Source organism: Miscanthus floridulus, chromosome 8 (assembly GCF_019320115.1).
Source record: "Miscanthus floridulus cultivar M001 chromosome 8, ASM1932011v1, whole genome shotgun sequence".
NCBI lineage: Eukaryota > Viridiplantae > Streptophyta > Magnoliopsida > Poales > Poaceae > Miscanthus > Miscanthus floridulus.
This window is the reverse complement of record NC_089587.1, coordinates 84,978,399-84,998,279: the sequence shown is the minus strand read 5'-3', so window position 1 is coordinate 84,998,279 and position 19,881 is coordinate 84,978,399. Positions and strand designations below refer to the sequence as shown.

The window sequence follows — 19,881 nt, the reverse complement described above, 5'->3', positions numbered from 1 at the left end:
TTTTATGTCTTAAACCATCAGTGTTGCACGTCTACTCAAGAACCACAAGTCTACTTATCGGGGACCTGATATTGGGGTACCCAATGAGGTGAAGCTAATAACCATCAAACGTTGATGCTTTTAAGCGGACAAGAACGTAACTGCACTTCTTGTCCATACGACCGGAGGTTGGCCGCGCCTCACCCGGCCCCTAAGGGTTGGCTCCGCCTCACCCGACCCCCGAGGGCTGGGCTCCGCCTCGCCCGACGACTAGGGATGGGCCTCGCCTCGCCTGACCCCCGAGGGCTGGCTCTGTCTCGTCCGACGGCTAAGGGCTGGCTCCGCCTCGCCTGACCCCCGAGAGCTACCTCTGCCTCGTCCGACCCCCGAGGGTCGGACTCCGCCTCGCCCGACGTCCCGGGGCTGGTTCCGCCTCGCCCGACGACTGCACCCTACTCCTTCATAATGACGAGCACAAGGTACGATAGGACATTCGAGTCAACCGTAGTACTGAGGACCATGCCCTGCACGTCTGCAGGAATGTACCGTCAGGATACGACAAGACGGGCGCTTTAAGTCCTTTTTGGCCTGACAGAGCCTGAACAGTGTTGTAGGTGCTAACTTTTGCCTTACAGTGTTGTGGGCGCCGCCGTCAGTCCTCGGACGTGGATCCTAACATAAACATACGACAACCACTACAATCCAGAAGAGAACTCACATCATCTACAGTGACGGACGTATGGTCACTTTCCCATCTACTCCGCATAGGGTCATAGCTTGGCTCCCTGGCACGCCGCACCGTCCGCCGATGTAGGATGTGACGTACCCACTTGCTGAATGAGGCCAGAGCATGGCCCTATAAGGATCAGCGAATATGCCATCCCTGACACGGTCTGCCATGTCAGCAACGCAGGCACAAGAGGAAAGAAAGACCCGGCTCGTTCGAAGGACCTTCTCTACCCTCTGGTTTTTTCTTATTTCTCACATCTGTATTCCCTGCTCCCCCTTGATCTATAAAAGGGAGGACAGGGCACCCCACTAGGGGGACGGATCGATTCCACACACAACACAAAGCCAAGCAGCAACCGAGCTCTTTGCATTCTTTCGACCTTTCCATCAGAGACTTGGGACATGTCCCTCTCTCGGCCGTTTGTACCCCCTACTACGAACCTTTTTCGGTACTAATAACACGAGCAGCAACGAACTGGACGTAGGGACATTCTGTCCAAACCAGTATAAACCTTATATCCTTTAGTACACCATCCAAGCAGCATGTGGACGTACGGATGCGATTTTTTTCCAGGGAGTTAGGCCCTGTTTAGATCCCACCCAAAAACCAAAAAATTTTAAGATTCCCCATCACATCAAATCTTGCGGCACATGCATGGAGCATTAAATGTAGGTAAAAAGAATAACTAATTGCACAGTTTGCCTGTAATTGGCGAGATGAATCTTTTAAGCCTAAATAGTTCATAATTGGACAATTTTTGCCAAATACAAACGAAAGTGCTACAGTAGTCAAAAGCTAAAATTTTTCGAAACTAAACGCGCCCTTAGTCGTCTGACAGTGAACAAAAAGTACACAAACTACCCTTGTGCAAATGATTAGCATCGCTAGCTAGCATACGTATAGGGCTCCTAGTATATAGGATGCGGTGGTGCAAGTCGCTGGGGTCAATGCCGGCATCGGTGCATGCATATGCAGGACACATGCAGCTGGCTCCTCCCGGATTGCATGGTTGGTACGGGGTTTAAAATGCCAGCACGAGGAGAGACGATGCGTGCTCGTGTGTTGTTGTATATGTAAGCTTGGGGGTGTTTGATTTAGTGACTAAAATTTAGGAGATGTTATGTGAGAATATCGTATGAGGTATTTGGATACTAATAAAAAACAAATTACAGAATCCGACAGTACTCCATGAGACGAATTTATTAAGTCTAATTAATCCATCATTAGCGTATGTACCGTAGCACCACATTATCAAATCATGGACTAATTAGGCTTAAAATATTCGTCTCGCAAATTAGTCACAAACTATGTAATTTTTTTTCGTAATTAGTCTACATTTAATACTCTATATATGTGTCCAAACATCCGATGGGACAACGACTAAAGTTTAGGAGGAGCAACCAAACACCCCCTTATAAAGTAAGTCGTCCGGCTGTGTGCGTGCAGGTGCAGCGGGGCCTGTTCGCTTGAACTTATCAACCGGCTTATCAGCTAGAATCTACAGTATTTTTCTCTCACAACAAAACAGCTTCAGCTAACTTATCAGCCGATTTTAATACCAACCGAACAGACCCAAGTTCTGCGTTGCAGGCAGAAGGGACATTTTTTTGGCATGTACCTAGCGTACTTCTACACAGTGCACATCATTTGTGAATCTAGGACGTGCTTATGTGAATCCATCAGTTCGTTCACGTGATGATTTGAAGGTAACGAAGCTAACACCACCTGCTCGGCTACTACTCAGCTCGTTCCAATCAACAATCAGCATGTTTGTTAATTGATTTCTAAGCTGATAAGTTTGGCTGGTGCTGGTTTGTTGTTAGAGAAAAATATTATTAGTTGTCTAATAAGTTCTGGCTGAAACCAATAAACGAACAGGTTGAATAACAGTCAGTGAACTGATGGAGTGAAGTAAAGTGCGAGTAATGTAAAGCAGGCATCAGACGTTGATCTACTCCTCCATTTCTACTTTTTTTCTTTGGGGAGAAAACTCTCCATTTCTACAGTGATGGATCGTGATCACCGGCGTGTTTGCTGGTTGGTTTCTGTGCTAGTTTGGACTGGTTGATGCTGGTTTGCTGTGAAAGAAAAATACGATTAACTAATTAAATAAGCTTGGCTAACAAACAAACAGTTGCACATCTCGACCAAACCGAAAACAATTGACGGGGCCCCGGGCCTGGCTGGCTCCACACACACGGTTACATCGTATGCATCTCCCAACACCAGACAGACTTGAGTACCTGAGATGTGAGATGCATCAGGTGTGGAGGACACGCAGAGGACAGCCGCAGGTGCCGCCCATTTCGTGTCTTTGGATGGATTGGATCCATCCAAGTCAGCAGCCAGCGCCAGGGGCTCCCTCCTCTTCTTCCTCTTCGGCCCCCTTTGGCACAGGTCCTCCCGGCTCCCATTGTAGCGCACTCTTCGCCCGAACCGTCTCCATCCGGCGACAGACAGGACAGACACCTGAACTTACCTCACAGCTCAACGCAACATTTCTGGCTGTATGCCTGTAGTATGGAGTACTCCATGTATTTCTCGTTTTAGAATCTGCGCAAGCGCTGCAAGCTCAGAGTTCATCTCGAGATGCGATCTTGAGATCTAGTGTCACTGCTAGGCCCAGTTTAGTTGCCAAAATTTTTGGCAAAACGACACTAGCATTTTTGTTGTTATTTGACAATTAGTGTTCAATCATAGTCTAATTAGGCTTAAAAGATTCGTCTCGTGGATTTCATCTAAACTGTGTAATTAGTTTTATTTTTTATTTATATTTAATGCTTCATGCATGCGTCCACATGCATGCGTCCAAAGATTCGATGTGACGGAGAATCTTGAAAAATTTGACGTTTTGGAGGAAACTAAACATAACCCTAATCTTTCCTTTCTTTTTCTTCTCGTCATCTGTTGCGAATCTCGTATTATCAGATCAGATCCGTGCATTTGTTAGTACTACGTTCGTATACACAGCCTGTGACTCTGCCTGAGCTCACAAAATTGCTCACCTGTCTTCAACCAACACGACAATACTCCTGAGCCCCAAGTCCTGAACCTGACCAGGCGCAGCTGAAAAAAAGAAGAAGTACTAGTACAGCGCAAATAGTAGGTTATTATATCAACGAGATGTACCAGCAGCTCTAACACTGTCACAGTCTGCTCTAACCCAGCAAGAAAACATTTTTTAGAATACAAGAGATAATCTTTCGAAAAAAAAAGGATAGAAAAAGGGAGGCAATAGATGGATAGATGGGGACATGGCGATCCAATCTGCTAGATCGCTGAATATTTTTCTGCCCCGTCCTGAACCCCGTAAAGCGAAGCAAGCAAGTCCACGTGGGCCACACGTGCGTGCGCCGAGGAAAGCGGGCGCTCAAGGGTACTTTCTGATTGTCTTCGTTCTTTTTTCTCAGGTAGCAGTGCCAAGAGTTGGAGCTCTGCATACAGGGGGGCACGTACCTGCTTTGTAAATGCACTCCACCATCAAATCAATCTGGCTCCTCTATATATTATTATGCATACATGTAACAATTAATGACTAATTAAAAACCAGTATCGATCATGGTTTATGGAAGGGGCCTTGTGGTATTGATGTCACTGCCACCTGGGGTCCCCAGGATGTTCATCACCTAGCAGGCCATGTGATGTGAGTGACCAGGTTGGTCGTTGGAGCTCAGAGACCCATCTTTAATGGTTTCTCTTCTAGATTTAGCACTGTTACAGCGTTTACTGCTTATCATTTCAGTTTATTTTTGGGTAGCAAGCTAATAAGTGCTACTGGGGAGCGTTTGGTTCGTTGCTAGAGCTCGCCGCACCATACGAGGAATTGAGATCACTCCAGTAGATTACTTATTCTTTTCTTAATAACTAAAAGTTTTAATTAACTATTTAAAAACCCATCCTTTCAAATGTAGTAAATCCATCTCCTCTCCTCTATCCACTTTATTTAAAGGGTCTTTTTGGAATGCAGAATTCTAGGAACGCAGCAATAGAAAAAACACAAGAATAAAATGGCCTGCATCTTGAATTCTATGGATTAACAAAGAAAACTGCGATACTGAAGGTTTGGATGGAGTGCGGGATAATAAACACAAGAATTCGTTGAGTGAGAGAGTGACACAAAGCAAACTTCCCATGAGGTTCAACCTCTTGGTAAAATTTCAATTTCTATGAAACAAGTCATCCCATAGGAATTTCAAAAGATTTTTAGGAACCCAATCATTTATTCTAAAGAGGTACATAGTAAATTTTCCTATACGATTTCAATTCACTAGAATTTCTCCATTTTTTCCCCTTTACTCCAAAGGGGGCTTCAATGATATTGGTAATCAGTTGGAGGAGGAGAAGAAAAAAACAACAACCCAAATTAATAATAAAAGATCATCTATATAGACTTCCTCTCCAGGAGATGAAGGACAGGTAATGTGTTAGAGATGCTCATTCTAAATACTAGTATTTTAACATGTAGCCAACTGCAGATACCCCATGTATATCAATACCAGAAACTTATGCGAGCCAACCCCTGGAAACTTGATTGTGCCTTCATCTCCCTATAAAAACGGCCCAAGTCCGAGAGGTAGTTTCACTTGCTAAGATTCTAGCTGTCTAGGAGTAAAACTGACGAAAAGCTAGAGAGGCAAGGAAATGTTGTCCGTCCAGCGCTACAAACCGGCGGATTCTACCGACTCCAACGAGCATCGATCTTCACAGCCACACACGATCGCCACTTGGTTGAGCATTTGCATGTACTTGCATGAACCCTACTGGCTATGTACGTACCTTGTTCTTGGTCTTCGCAAGCACTGACCAGTGACACCTCCCGCAACATTTAAAAAAAAAAAACTCTCGCGTCGCAAGGCTGCAATGCAGAGAGCAAGAGTATAAAAAAGGGACACACTGGATCTAGCCAAAGAGATGCCTCGTAAAACGCATCCGATCAGCTGCTTCTGCTGATGAGTGAGTTGTTAATAACCTTAGCTTCTTCGGCGACAGCGTTGTTCAGAGTTTAATAGGACTGTGCCCAGATGGGAGATGGAATCCAAGGCATGGGATCGAGGCGTGTCGCGTAGCACCGAGGCATATTTAAGATACTGCCTGCCATGGGGCTCCACGTGAGTGTTCATGGTGCGTGCATGATCCATTGATCCTAGCTATATATACCTGTAAAGTGAAGTCCTTGTTCTAGTCTTGAATTCACGGCTACAGATAGGTTTTGTAGGGGCGGCTCATGGATATTTATATGGACGGTTTGGCTAGCCACTTCTACCAAAGCGTAGCTACAAATCACCGATTTATAGGAGCGGTTTCCAGACCATCCCTACAAATCGATTTGTAGGGGCGGCTGTAGTACCAGCCGCCCCTATAATACCTGCTTATAGGGGTGGTTTAGTCTAGAACCATCTCTACAGTAGATATGTAATTCAAATCTGGCCACAAGCACCAGGTGTTGGTAAAGTGAACGTTATAAGTATGTATACAAACATATAAGCTAATGCGGATTATCGATATGTATACGTCTTGACACATGCTGCAACTTCTCTGTGTATGGTGTACCAAAAAGTGTGCCACTACTTACTCAATGTAGTGATTGCATCTAACACCCCTGGAGCATTAGACTTTCAGACTGCAATATATTATTTTGGAGCATCCCTAGGGCCTTATGATGTATTGATGTCCCTCATCAATATTAAGAGCTTGTGATCTAAATAAAATATTGTAAGAAAATCTTAGAACCAAAGGTAATGAATGCTATAAGAGATATTATTGTTTAGATCATGACTTGCTAAATATACAGATTAGTATAATTCAAATCAAGACTTGCTAAAAATTCATATTGTAGCCTAATATATGAGATAGTATATATAAGTCAGATCCAAATATGCTGAAAATTCAGACTGCAACTGAAATAATAAGAAAATACTTGCTATTAATTTAGCATAAAATAGAAAATCATAGAGACAACATCAAATTGTTAACTAGCAGAATAAGTAGTGTCAACTAGCAAAACAATTACACTTATTAATCATGTTTTGAACCTCTATCAATCATGTTTCTTCCAAGATTTAAAAATATACTTATCGAACTGGTATATTGGTTCTTCCAGAATCCTAGTACACTAGAATTTGTCATGCGAAGGTACAAAGTCAAAAGAAATTTAGGTATCTGAATATAAGGGCATTCCGTAGTGAAAAGTATTTTGCATATGCAAGACATCAGGTAAGGTGAGAAGTATGAACAGAAAGAAGCAAGTAAAAAAAGAATACCAATAGCTCTGGATAAGTTTAAAGTTCCATTTACACATCCTATTTGAATGTAACCCCCTTCACTTTGTATCCTTTCTCTCTCTGCCTCAAGCTCTGGTTTTGACAAATTGTATGCCTGTGTTACGTGGAAGAATTATAGAAATGAGACGATCATACATAAACTTTATGTCGAAATATACCACAGTCTTTGCACTTTGTTCTCTTTAATTAATGCAATTACCAGTAGGGGGTAACCCCTCTTGTCTTCCTAAAAAAGGAGTAACAACTGACCTAGCCATTCTTTGAGATGACACAACGGGAGTCACCGGCATTTGCCACAACGAGTTGCCTATTTTTTACTAATGCTACACAGGTTGTACTCCCATAATTTGGCCCAGTAAAATCAGAGTGCGGTCCCTAATAAAGAAAATTTCTATAAGACTACCTGGTGGATGGAACGTTCATTTCCAACAAAAGAACAAGCAACAAAGAGAAGTGCCAAAAATGGCCTTCCAGCATAACAAGAAGAGGCTCCAATTCAGGAAATTGGAAGTCATTCTTCAAGAGTTACCATTATTAGGCGACACAACCATCAATTTTAGGTGCTACTCCCTCCATTCCAAATTATAAGACGTTTTAGCTTTTCTAGATACGTAGCTTTTGCTATGTACTTAAATATACACTATGTCTAGATACATAACAAAAGCAATGTATCTAAAAAAGCCAAAATGTCTTATAGTTTGGAACGGAGGGAGTACAAGAATAAACTTCCTTCTTATGCATAGATATCCTTTTCAAGAGTTAACATTGTTAGGCAACATAGGTATCAATTTTAAATGTTAAAAGAACAAATTTCCTTCTTACACATACCCTTTTATGTCTTAAACCATCAGTGTTGCATGTCTACTCAAGAACCACAAGTCTACTTGTCGGGGACCTAATACTGGGGTACCTAATGAGGTGAAGCTAATAACCATCAAACGTTGATGCTTTCAAGCGGACAAGAACGTAACTGCACTTCTTGTCCATACGACTGGAGGTTGGCCGTGCCTCACCTGACCCCTAAGGGTTGGCTCCGCCTCACCCGACCCCCGAGGGTTGGACTCCGCCTCACCCGATGGCTAAGGGCTGGCACCGCCTCGCCCGACGACTAGGAATGGGCCTCGCCTCACCTGACCCCCGAGGGCTGGCTCTGTCTCGTCCGATGACTAAGGGCTGGCTCCGCCTCGCCCGACCCCGAGGGCTGGCTCTGCCTCGCCCGACCCTCGAGAGCTGGCTCTACCTCACCCAACCCCCGAGGGTCGGACTTCGCCTCGCCCGACGTCCCGGGGCTGGTTCCACCTCGTCCGACGACTGCACCCTACTCCTTCATAATGATGAGCACAGGGTATGACAGGACATTCGAGTCAACCATAGTACTGAGGAACATGCCCTGCACGCCTACAGGAAGATACCATCAGGATACGACAGGACGAGCGCTTTAAGCCTTTTTTGGCCTGACAGAGTGAAAGGTCCTTGTTTGGTTTTGGTAATTGAGTGACAACCTAGGTGGACTAATTGTGTTTATGTGAGATACACAGGTGATTAGTCCACAGGTACATGTGTATGAGCAACATATGCCATGAAGGTGAAAATGGCTTGGAGATGTTGCAAAGCTCACACATGTGATGATGAAGGAGCTTAAATGCACATAAGACATGACATTGAGTCATGTGATCAAGATGGAGAAGATCAAGACAAGACTTGGCTTGATGGATCGGTTGCAAGCATGAAGGGCAAGTCGAAGGCTTTGGAGTGATGGACCGCGTGGCGGTGAAGCTTGAGCAAGACTTGGCGCCGATGGACGATGGCAACTGTGAAGAGCAAGTAAAGTCAAGATCGATGGACCAATATGATCACATGATGATATGAAGTGGATCATATCATTGTTGATCATGTTGGTGTATGTGTTGCATCGACATTGAAGGAGATGGAATGGAATGCGCAAGGCAAAGGTATAACCTAGGGCATTTCATTTCACCGGTCATAGGTGTGTAGAGAAGTTTATGACCGGGTTTAGGATAGATGGTCGTACTATCAAGAGGGGCAAACTTGTTTGCATATCGGTCATCTAGTGCCACTCGAGTGATCTAACTTTGCATTGTCGCTAGGATCGAGTGGCGTGGCAAGTTGAGTGGCTAACATCCTTTGGGAAATGATTGTGAAAATGCTAACACACATACACATGGTGGTGTACACTTGGTGGTGTTGGCACATTTACAAAGGAGGTGGTGTTTGCAGGAGTGAGATGGATTCAGCGCTTTTGGGAAAATGGAATGCCTATTTTCTATTGCGCCGGATGCAAATTCTTGGTGGTTAGCTCATTGGAGCAAGGGTGAAGAAGTTAGAAGTGAGAACGAGTTAGTCGCGAAGACGCTGGCATCGGTCAACTGACCGGATGCTGGGTCTAAAAGCACCGGACGCTGGCTAGCTGTGTCCGGTCAGGCTGACGTACGATGATGCAGAGGCTGGAGTGTGACCGGATGCTGGCTGCGTCCGATCAAGTGTGACCGGACGCGTCCGGTCGAGGTCGGTACCTTACTGGAAACGACCGGACGCTGGGGGTTCAGCGTCCGGTCATTTGAAAGCTGCTGCGTCCGGTCAAGTCAAGTGACCGTTGGAACCAGGACACGTGGCCGTCTATGGGCGACCGGATGCTGAGGTCCAGCGTCCGGTCAACACGACCAGAGCATCCGGTCGGCCCGACCATTGCCCAGTGAAGGGCTAATGGCTAGTTTAGCCCTTGGGGCTATAAATAGAAGTGGCCTTCGGCCATGGCTGGTGCTGAGTACCTCAAGGGACTTAGTGTCCATGCTTGTGAGTGCTTGGGAGCCCTCCATCACACATATACTTAATAGTGATCATTCGATTGTGTGAGTGAGCGATTCTAGTGCGATTGCATCATGAGGTTGCATCGAGTGGCACTAGGTGATCGAGTTGCAAGCTGGTGGTGTTTGTTACTCTTGGAGGTTGCCACCTCTTAGACGGCTTGGTGGTGGTCTCCATCGAAGCATGCAAGAAGCTTGTGTGGCGCTCCAAAGAAGTGCTTGTGAGGGGCATTGTGCTCGCCCCGCAGGAGCCGTGAAGAGCAACTCTAGTAAAGCGTGTCATTGAGCTACCCTCACTCAAGGGGTAGGTTCTTGTGGCGCCCGACGTGCGGGCTTAGCGGGTGATGCTAATCAGCCGCTGAACCACCAAGTGAGCGGTCGACACAACGGGGACTAGCATGTTGGCAAATACGTGAACCTCGAGAGAAAAATCATCGTGTCAACCTTGTTCTTCCCGTTGGTTTGCATCCCCATTACACAAGCTTGCAATTACTTTTATACATATTAAGCTTGTGTAGTTGCTCTTGTAATTAGATAGCTTGTGTAGCTTGCTAATTACCTTCTTGCTTGTGTAGCATAGAAGTAGCTCCCTTGCGTGGCTAATTTGGTTTTAGTAACCTTGTTAGTCACATTGCTTAGTTTGTGTAGCTAAGTATTTGTGCTCTCTAATTAGGCATTGGTTGCCTTGTTATTGAGCATTGCTAGTGAGCTTAGTTAGCATTGTGCTTTTGCTTACTAGCTTGTGTAGGAGCTCCCTTGTTGCTTAAAGTACTAGAGACATAGGTTTGTGTGACCTTGCTCCTAGCATTGGTTAGGTGAGCTCTAGCTAGCCCGGCACCTTTGTTGCTTGATTAGTATCTTTGGAAGGTGCTAGAGAACATATATAAAGGGGTGTAGTCTTGGCTAGACCGATTGTTTTAATTCCGCATTTATATCGGTTAGCCGATGCGATTAATTTTAGAAAAAGACTATTCACCCCCCCTCTAGTCTGCCATCTCGACCCTTCACAGAGCCTGAACAGTGTTGTAGGCGCTAGCTTTTGCCTTACAATGTTGTGGGCACCACCGTCAGCCCTTGGACGTGGATCCTAACATAAACATACGACAACCAATACAATCCAGAAGGGAACTCACATCATCTACAGTGACAGACATATGGTCACTTCCCCATCTACTCCGCATAGGGTCACAGCTTGGCTCCCTAGCACGCCGCACCATCCGCCGATGTAGGATGGGACGTACCCACTTGCTGAATGAGGCCAGGGCATGGCCCTATAAGGATCAATGAACATGCCATCCATGACATGGTCTGCCATGTTAGCAACACAGGCATAAGGGGAAAGAAAGACCCGGCTCGTTTGAAGGACCTTCTCTACCCTCTAGGTTTTCCTATTTCTCCCATCTATATTCCCTGCTCCCCCTTGATCTATAAAAGGGAGGGCAGGGCACCCCACTAGGGGGACGAATCGATTCCACACACAACACACAGCCAAGCAGCAACCGAGCTCTTGGCATCCTTTTGACCTTTCCATCAGAGACTTGGAACATGTCCCTCTCTTGACCGTTTGTACCCCCTACTATGAACCTTTTTCGGTACTAATAACACGAGTAGCAACGAACTGGACGTAGGGACATTCTGCCCAAACCAGTATAAACCTTGTGTCCTTTAGTACACCATCCGAGTCTAACACGCAACAAATATAAATTTACTAGTTGGTGTTTGTTCGAAACACCGATAGTTGGTGCACCAGATAGTTGGCGCGCCAAGTAGGGGACCTTTGTGTGTTCCATATCAGGCCTCAGATGGCTAGCTATGCAATCAGCTAGGTCTCAGGCACACACGTGCATTTCAATGACCTGGACTTCATCATCACGATGGGAGGAGAGTTGGCATTGGCCCACGCCGCCATCCAATCTCTCCCCTCCATTGGCTTCAACTACAGGAGGTTTGAGCACCATCCCGGTGTCTCCCTTGGACCCCAGTTGTCTAGGGAGGACCCACGCTACCTCAACCTCTCTTCGGAAGCCTCCGCATGGAGTGCCCTAACAGTGCTTCTGTTCGGTCTCTGCAATGTCGCGGCGACCGTTAGCCACCTTGTGGCGCAACGCATGATCCCATCCCCCATGAACAATGAGTTCATGAGGATGATCAAAAGCGTCACGAAATCCCTCCACGGCCTCCTCGTGGAGGAGCCAGGGTCAAACTCTAGCTCTGACTCTAGCAGGGGGTGCCATCATCCCTCCCGAGAATGTTTCATGGTGGGTACCCCCGAGGGACACGGCGAAAGCATCTCCGCAGAGGAGGCTACCCTAGGAGGCAACCTCTATAACAGAACCAAAGGGGGGACAGTGGCCCCACCTCATGTAGGGGTGGAGCAGCTAAGAGCCCAAAAGCAGGAGATCGAGGAAGTCGGAATCCATCTTGTGCGGGAATGCACGGAGGTCGATCGGGAGATTGAACACCGCGGAGACAGTGGGCGCGCACGCGCTAGGGACCGTGATGTGAACCAAAGGATCATCGCCGACGATGAAGCCCTTTCTCACTTCGCTAGGGCAAGCCAGAACATCACTGGCACAACGGCCTTGCTCCATGGCCTTCCAGAGGCCACAATGCCCGAGCGTGCGGCGGCGCAGCAGGCGGAAAGCTCATTGTTTTGGTGACGTGAGCTCGACACCAGGCAGCGCACGCCCTCGGTGCACTCCACGTGGGACATGTCAGTCCACCAGGCACCACAAGGCGGTAGGCAGCATGTTGCGGTCCTAGTGCATCAACGCCTCGGTCGCAACCACAACGCACGCAGCACCCTCAATGCCCACAGATGCACCTACAGCGACCCGGGAGAAGGTGTCCGTCGCGGCTATCACCCTCATCGCGGCGAACACTATGACAGTGTCGAGGACTAGAGCTCAAGCCCCGGCCTACGAGGCCCTCAGGCCTTCAGCCGGCACATACTCAACGCTGCTTTCCTACCAAGGTACCGACCTCCTACCAATATCCCTAAGTACTCTGGGGAGACAAACCCCAGACTTTGGCTCGAAGACTATCGGCTTGCCTATGAAGCTGGTGGTGCAGATAATGATGACTTCATTATCCGCAACCTTCCACTGTTCTTGGCCGATTCAGCACGAGCGTGGTTGGAATACCTACCGTCCAACGTAATCCAGAGTTGGGCAGATTTGAAGGAGATCTTTGTGGGAAACTTTTAGGGCACATACAAGCGCTCTAGGAACCCATGGGACCTCAAGAACTGCCAACAGAAGGCCGGTGAGACCCTCCATGGGTACATCCAGTGCTTCTCCCGATAGTGCAATGAGCTCCCTAACATCGCCGATGTGATAAGAGCCTTCCTGTCCAGGATGACCTGTGAGTCCTTGGTTTATAAGCTAGGATGCAAGGGCCCGTGAACCACCAAGGACCTCCTAGACATCGCCACCAGCCACGCCTCAGGAGAAGAGGTGGTCGGAGCAATCTTTGATCGCCTTGAGGGCAAGGCAAGGCAGGATGAGGGTGCCAGCGAAGGCACCTCCAATCATTCCAACAAAAGGAAGAATAAGAAGCAACAGCGTGAGGACTCGCTCATGGCCGCTGCTGACCACAAGGGTGGTCAGAAGCCCACAGAGGGCACTCCGAACCAGTTCAAAAAATTACTCGAGGGGCCATGCCCGAACCACACCTTTCCCATTAAGCACCTGCTCAAGGACTGTGGCCTCATGTGGTGGTTCTTGTCTGAAGGCTCCAACAAAGGGGAGTAGGGGAAGGACCCTGCCCCCACTACAGACGACACCAAGGAGAAGGATGATGGCTTTCCAACACTAGATGGCTACCTTATGATCTTCAGAGGATCAGCAGCCTACGACTCCAAACGCCATCAGAAGGTCACACGTAGCGAAGTCTACATGGCCCAACCAGCCGCACCTCCCTTCCTCTAATGGTCGGAGTCTGCCATAACCATTGATCGGACCAACCATCCAGATACCATCCCGCACCCGGGGAGATATCTGTTTGTGGTTGACCCGATCATTGGCTCAAAGTAGCTCACCAAAGTGCTGATGGATGGAGGCAGCAGCCTCAACATCATGTACGCAAAGACGCTCGATGAGATGGTGTCGACTGGACATGCCTCCACCCAACCCGAGCGCCTTTCCACGATATCGTGCTTAGGAAGCAGCCCATGCCACTCGGGCAGATCAATCTGCCCGTTACCTTTGGGGATCAGTTCAATTACATGACAGAGACCCTCGCCTTCGAGGTGGTTGGGTTCCCCAGAACCTTCCATGCCATCTTGGGACGTCCATGCTACATGAAGTTCATGGATGTCCCTAACTATACATATCTCAAGCTAAAGATGTCAGGCCCCCATGGGGTCATCACCGTCGGCACCTCCTTCCAGCGGGCCTACGAGTACGAAGTCAAGTGCTACGGCCACGCCATAGCAATCGTTGCCTCTGGGGAACTCGCCGCCCTTAAGGAGGAGGTAGCCGAAGAGGCTCCCAACGCCAAGAAATCAATTGGGTCGTTCAAGTTGGTTGAGGGCTCCAAAGAAGTCCTCATGCATCCCAGCAGCTCTAAGGGCAAAATGGTACACATTGGTACCACACTTTCCTCTAGATAGGAAAGCGTGCTCGTCGACTTCCTCCGCGACAACAAAGACATCTTTATGTGGAAACCCTCGGATATGCTAGGCATTTCGAGGGAGGTCACTGAGCATACTTTGAAGATCCATCTAGGCTCCAAGCTGGTGAAGCAACACCTGCATCGCTTTGACGAGGAGAAGCGTAGGACCATCGGTGAAGAGATAGCAAAACTATCGGCGGCCGGATTCATCAGAGAAGTATACCACCTAGAGTGGTTAGCTAATCCTGTTCTTGTATGAAAGAAGAGTAGGAAATGGAGGATGTGTGTCATCAGAGAAGTATACCACCCAGAGTGGTTAGCTATACGGGTCTAAACAAAGTGTGCCCAAAGGATCCATTTCCTTTGCCGCGCATAGACCAAATAGTCAACTCTACCTTGGGGTGTGAAACCCTCTGCTTCCTTGATGCGTACTCCGGCTACCATCAAATCATGATAAATGAGTCCGACCAGCTTGTGACATCTTTCGTCACCCCCTTTGGATCGTTCTGCTATGCCTCAAAGCCATTTGGTCTGAAGAACGCTTGGGCTATATACCCGTGCTATATGCTCAAATGCTTTGGGGACCTCATCGGGCGGACCATTGAGGCCTATGTTGACGACATCATGGTTAAGTCCAAATGGGCTGACCACCTTGTTGCCGATCTTGACCGAACCTTTGTGAAACTCTGAGCGAATGGCATCAAACTCAATCCCAAGAAATGTGTTTCCAGGGTCTCAAGGGGCATGCTGCTCGGCTTCATTATCTCTGAGCATGGCATCGAAGCCAACCCAGAGAAGATCTCGGGCATCATAAGGATGGGCCCGATTCAGAACATAAAGGGGTTCAACGAATCATAGGGTGCCTCGCCGCCCTCAGCCGATTCATCTCGCACCTCGGTGAATGAGGTCTCCCCCTTTATCGACTCTTGAAGAAAGCCGACCGCTTCGAGTGGACATCTGAGGCCCAGGAGGCACTTGACATGGTCAAACTGCTTCTGACAAGGCCCCCGATCTTGATTCCTCTGACCGATGGAGAATCCCTCCTGCTATACATAGCGACCACCACACAAGTGGTCAGCGCCACCCTAGTAGTAGAGTGGGGGGAAGAGGGGTAGACCCTCAAGGTACAACACCCTGTGTACTTCATCAGTGAGGTACTACCTGACTCAAAGACCTGCTACTCCCAAATCTAGAAGCTCCTATACGCCGTCCTCATCACCAAGAGGAAGCTACGCCACTACTTCGAGTCACACCCCGTGATGGTCGTGACGTTGTTCCCCCTTGGCGAGGTCATCCAGAGCCAGGACACCACGAGAAGAACCATAAAGTGGGCACTTGAGTTGATGGATCAAGGCATCATGTATGTCTCCTGAATGGTGATCAAGTCTGAGGTCGTGGAATGAACTGAGGTCCAAACACCACTGGTGGACGTCGATCAAGAGTACTAAACAATATACTTTGATGGGTCACTGATTGAGAAGGGTGCCAGTGTGGGGCTAGTCTTCGTATCACCCTTGGGGTTCGCATAAGGTACATGGTTCGTCTCCATTTCCCCTCATCCAATAATGTGGCCGAGTATGAAGCGCTCATCAATGGCCTATGAATCGCCATCGAGTTGGGCATCCGATGCCTCAACATCCGGGGTGACTCCTAGCTAGTCGTCAACCAAGTCATCAAGGAGTCGAGCTGCCATGATGCCAAGATGGCTACGTACTGCCATGAAGTTCGATAGCTAGAGGACAAGTTCGACGACCTCGAACTTAATCACATCCCAAGGCACCTTAATGAGGCAGCCGATGCGCTTGCAAAAGCGGTGTCCGATCGAGAGCTGGTGCTAACAGGTGTCTTCGCTAGTGACCAACACAATCCCTCGATGCACTACAAAGGGTCAAAATAGGCTGATGATGGTCCATCCGATCCAACCTTAGGGCTAACCAACCGATGGCTCCGTCCGGCCCCAAGGTCATGGAGCTTAAAGAGGATCCATTAACAGAGCCTGACCCTCTAGTCGACTGGAGAACACTCTACCTTGACTACCTCCTCCATGACATGCTGCCAACAGACAAGACAGAAGCTCAATGGCTTGCACATCATGCCAAATCCTTCATTCTTGTAGAAGGCAGACTCTACAAACGAAGCCACACCGAGATCCTGCAGTTCTGCATCCCCATCGAATAGGGGAAGCTTTTGCTGAGTGATATCCATGGTGGGGTCTATGGTCACCATGCCGCACCTAGAACCTTGGTTGGGAACGCATTTCGACAGGGCTTCTACTAGCTCACTACAGTAGTCGACGCTGAGCAGATCGTATGAACCTACGAAGGGTGCCAGTACTACACTCGGCAAACTCACCTCCTAGCCTAGGCACTCCAAATGATCCCCATCATGTGGCCCTTCATGGTCTGGGGGCTTGATCTAGTTGGGCCTCTCAAGAAGGCGCCCGAAGGCTACACCCACTTACTTGTCACCATAGACAAGTTCACAAAATGGATTGAAGCTTGCTCGATCTCCATGATCAAGTCCGAGCAAGCTGTGTTGTTCTTCCTCGACATCATCCATCGCTTTGGAGTACCAAACTCTATCATCATGGACAATGGCACATAGTTCACCGGTAAGAAATTTCTTTGATTCTACGATGAATAACACATCCGAATCGATTGGGCCACCGTCGCGCACCCCCGAATGAATGAGCAGGTCTAGCGTGCAAACGGCATGCTCCTACAAGGCCTCAAGCCCAAGATCTTCAACTAGTTGAACAAGTTCGGCACACGCTAGGTCGCCGAGCTCCCTATGGTACTCTAGAGCCTAAGGACAACTCCTAGCCAAGCCACCGGCTACATGCCTTTCTTCATGGCCTACGGTTCTGAGGCCGTCCTCCCAACCGACCTCGACTATGAAGCGCCAAGGATTTGAGCATACGACAAATAGGGAGCTATAGCATCCCATGAAGATGCCATAGACTAGCTAGATGAAGCTCGCTATGTTGCCCTCCTCCGCTCAGCCAAGTACTAGTAGACGCTGCGTCGGTACCACAGTCGACGAGTGTGGGACTGAGCCTTCAACATCGGGGACCTGGTTCTCCACCTTGTGCAGAGCAACATGGACCATCACAAGCTCTCCCCATCCTAGAAGGGGCCATACGTCATCGCAGAAGTACTCTGGCCAGGCGCCTACAAGTTAAAAACCATCGATAGCGAGGTCTTCACCAATGCCTAGAACATTGAGCAACTATGTTGTTTTTACCCTTATATAAACGCATACTTTCTCTTATCAGTTTTTGTCATAAAAAATCCCCGATCTTTTCATGACATCCGACCCCTACAAAGTGCGAGGGGTCTGACCTCACTCGGGGGCTGGTATGAGTATGTTTATCTTGTAAACATTCTCTGTCTTTTCCTTCTTTTCTCATGGTAAGTCCTAAGGGCTAGGATTTCGGGAACAAAAATCTGAGTATAACTGGTAGGACTGCGAGAAACCCATGCCCCAGCGACTATGGTCTCTTTGCTCACCAGTGTAATCAGAGTTGGCTCTCCCGCACTCTGAGCCTTTTTGTGACCTTAGCTATGGGAAGGGTCGAAAGGCACTGAACCTCTTTTACAAAAAGGAGGAGAAGAGCTAAAAAGCTAATTGTCGTAACGAAATTTGAGAACCATTACATTTTTTGCACAAATTCATCGCTTACAAAGTGATTTCATCACAAAAAGGGACTGATGTATTCATAAATACAAAAGACTATTCACACGGGGGCTCCCCCACAACTTATTTGATTATAGTTTCTGACTAATTCTACTATAAGTACTACTACGGTCGCCACGCCACGCTCTCCATCGATGACATCCTACCGCTCCATGGGATCCTTGAGGGCGCCATCGTCTGCAATGTCGAGCACCACGCCGATAACCATGGCACCTTCGCTAGGGCATCCAGGGACTACGCCAACGTGATCAGGCATAGCCCTGACAATGGCACCTGGACTGGGGGTGCTCCCCGCTGAAGAAAGGCTGCCATGACTAATGGATGTCTCTGACATCTCATCAAACTTCATAAACTGGCCGATCTAAGCGGCTACAAGGGCAAAAACCCCCCTATCGACGCAGTCCTACGCGTCTTCCCTGCCAACAAGGCTTGTCCAGAGAAGATTCACTGGAGGGGCCCCCATATAGGTCCATCTCGGCGAAGGCCTCGCGAACGACGATAAAGCTGACGACGCTCGGCACCCTCCAGTATGCCTCCTCCTTTGGTAGAAGCGGCCTCTTCTTAGCAAAGGCGACCAGCACCATCTCATCTATGTTGGATGACCTCTAGCTCGACATCGTGCTCCAGATTCATGAAGGGGTCTGTGAGTTCTCTCCCTTGCATTACCCTCTCTCACTTAGTAACCACCGCAACATGTGAACGCGCTCAGTGAAAAGGAAGAAGGAGGAGAAGCGGCAGCTCAGGAATAGGTGGAGGAATGGGACAATAACTCCTTCCCCCTATTTAAGGACGAGACGCAGTAGTGGGAGAAAGGCGAAAGGTTGGGACGAAAAACTCTCTCCCTTCCCCTATTCAATGCAGATGAGAATTTAATGCTAATGGGAATTCGAGGGGATGCGCCTTGACTGATGGGACACACCCTGCTCGATAAGACGGTGCCTGGTCAAATGGGATGTGACCCGAGAATGGCCCGCCACTACCACACGTCGGGCACGAGAAACAAGGCGCACCCGCATGCAGGCAACTCTCCGCTTCCCTAGGCATGACCTAGAAGGACCCAATGATGGAACCCCCATCAAGGGGGCCCAACAGGCCTCCTGGGTTGATCGAATGGCCTAGGTAAAAGGATGAACGAACGGCCGACGAATGATAAGCACCTCTGTTTACTTACTTTGCGTGTTAATTTCATTATCGAGCCTCCGACCCGGTAGGGGCACGAACATTGCTCAAGGGCTACCGAGAGTGTCTACTTATTTAGACATCCTCTTCGCCCGACCCCTCCTTACATTGAAAACCAGAGACACGAGGTGTGGGTGTAAAACTTTGAGTAAAACTAGACGAACCACTAGACCCTATGCCCTAGCGGCTATGGTGTTTTTGTTCACCAGCATAATCAAATTCGTAGTTCCCCGCACCCCAAGCTTTAGCATCTACCTTCTTGAGAAGGGTTCAGAGGGGTCCGCCTATAGAATCTCCTTTAAGGAGAAGCTATTAGGTCACCTAAGTCAATCAAATGGCTTAGATTGCCGTCGAGAGACAGAAATGAAAAATTGCAATGCTCGTACAGGTCACGTCGGCCCCGTCGCAAACGTCGAACCTGAACCCTACGTGGACATGTCCGATAAGAGTTTCTCATCGCTCATGCCACCAAGGTAACATTACCGACCCCTGATTTTGTTTCAATTAAATCATACATTAATCCCATACATCCAAAACGTTGCATATGCAATCGCTGCATCTCAACGCTTCGTGTTGC

General features: G+C 48.1%; 1 pseudogene; it reads right to left on the bottom strand.

The window, feature by feature from the left end:
* LOC136469512 (probable protein phosphatase 2C 58) overlaps positions 1-19,881 on the bottom strand; it is a 54,763-nt pseudogene that overhangs the window by 1,481 nt on the left and 33,401 nt on the right.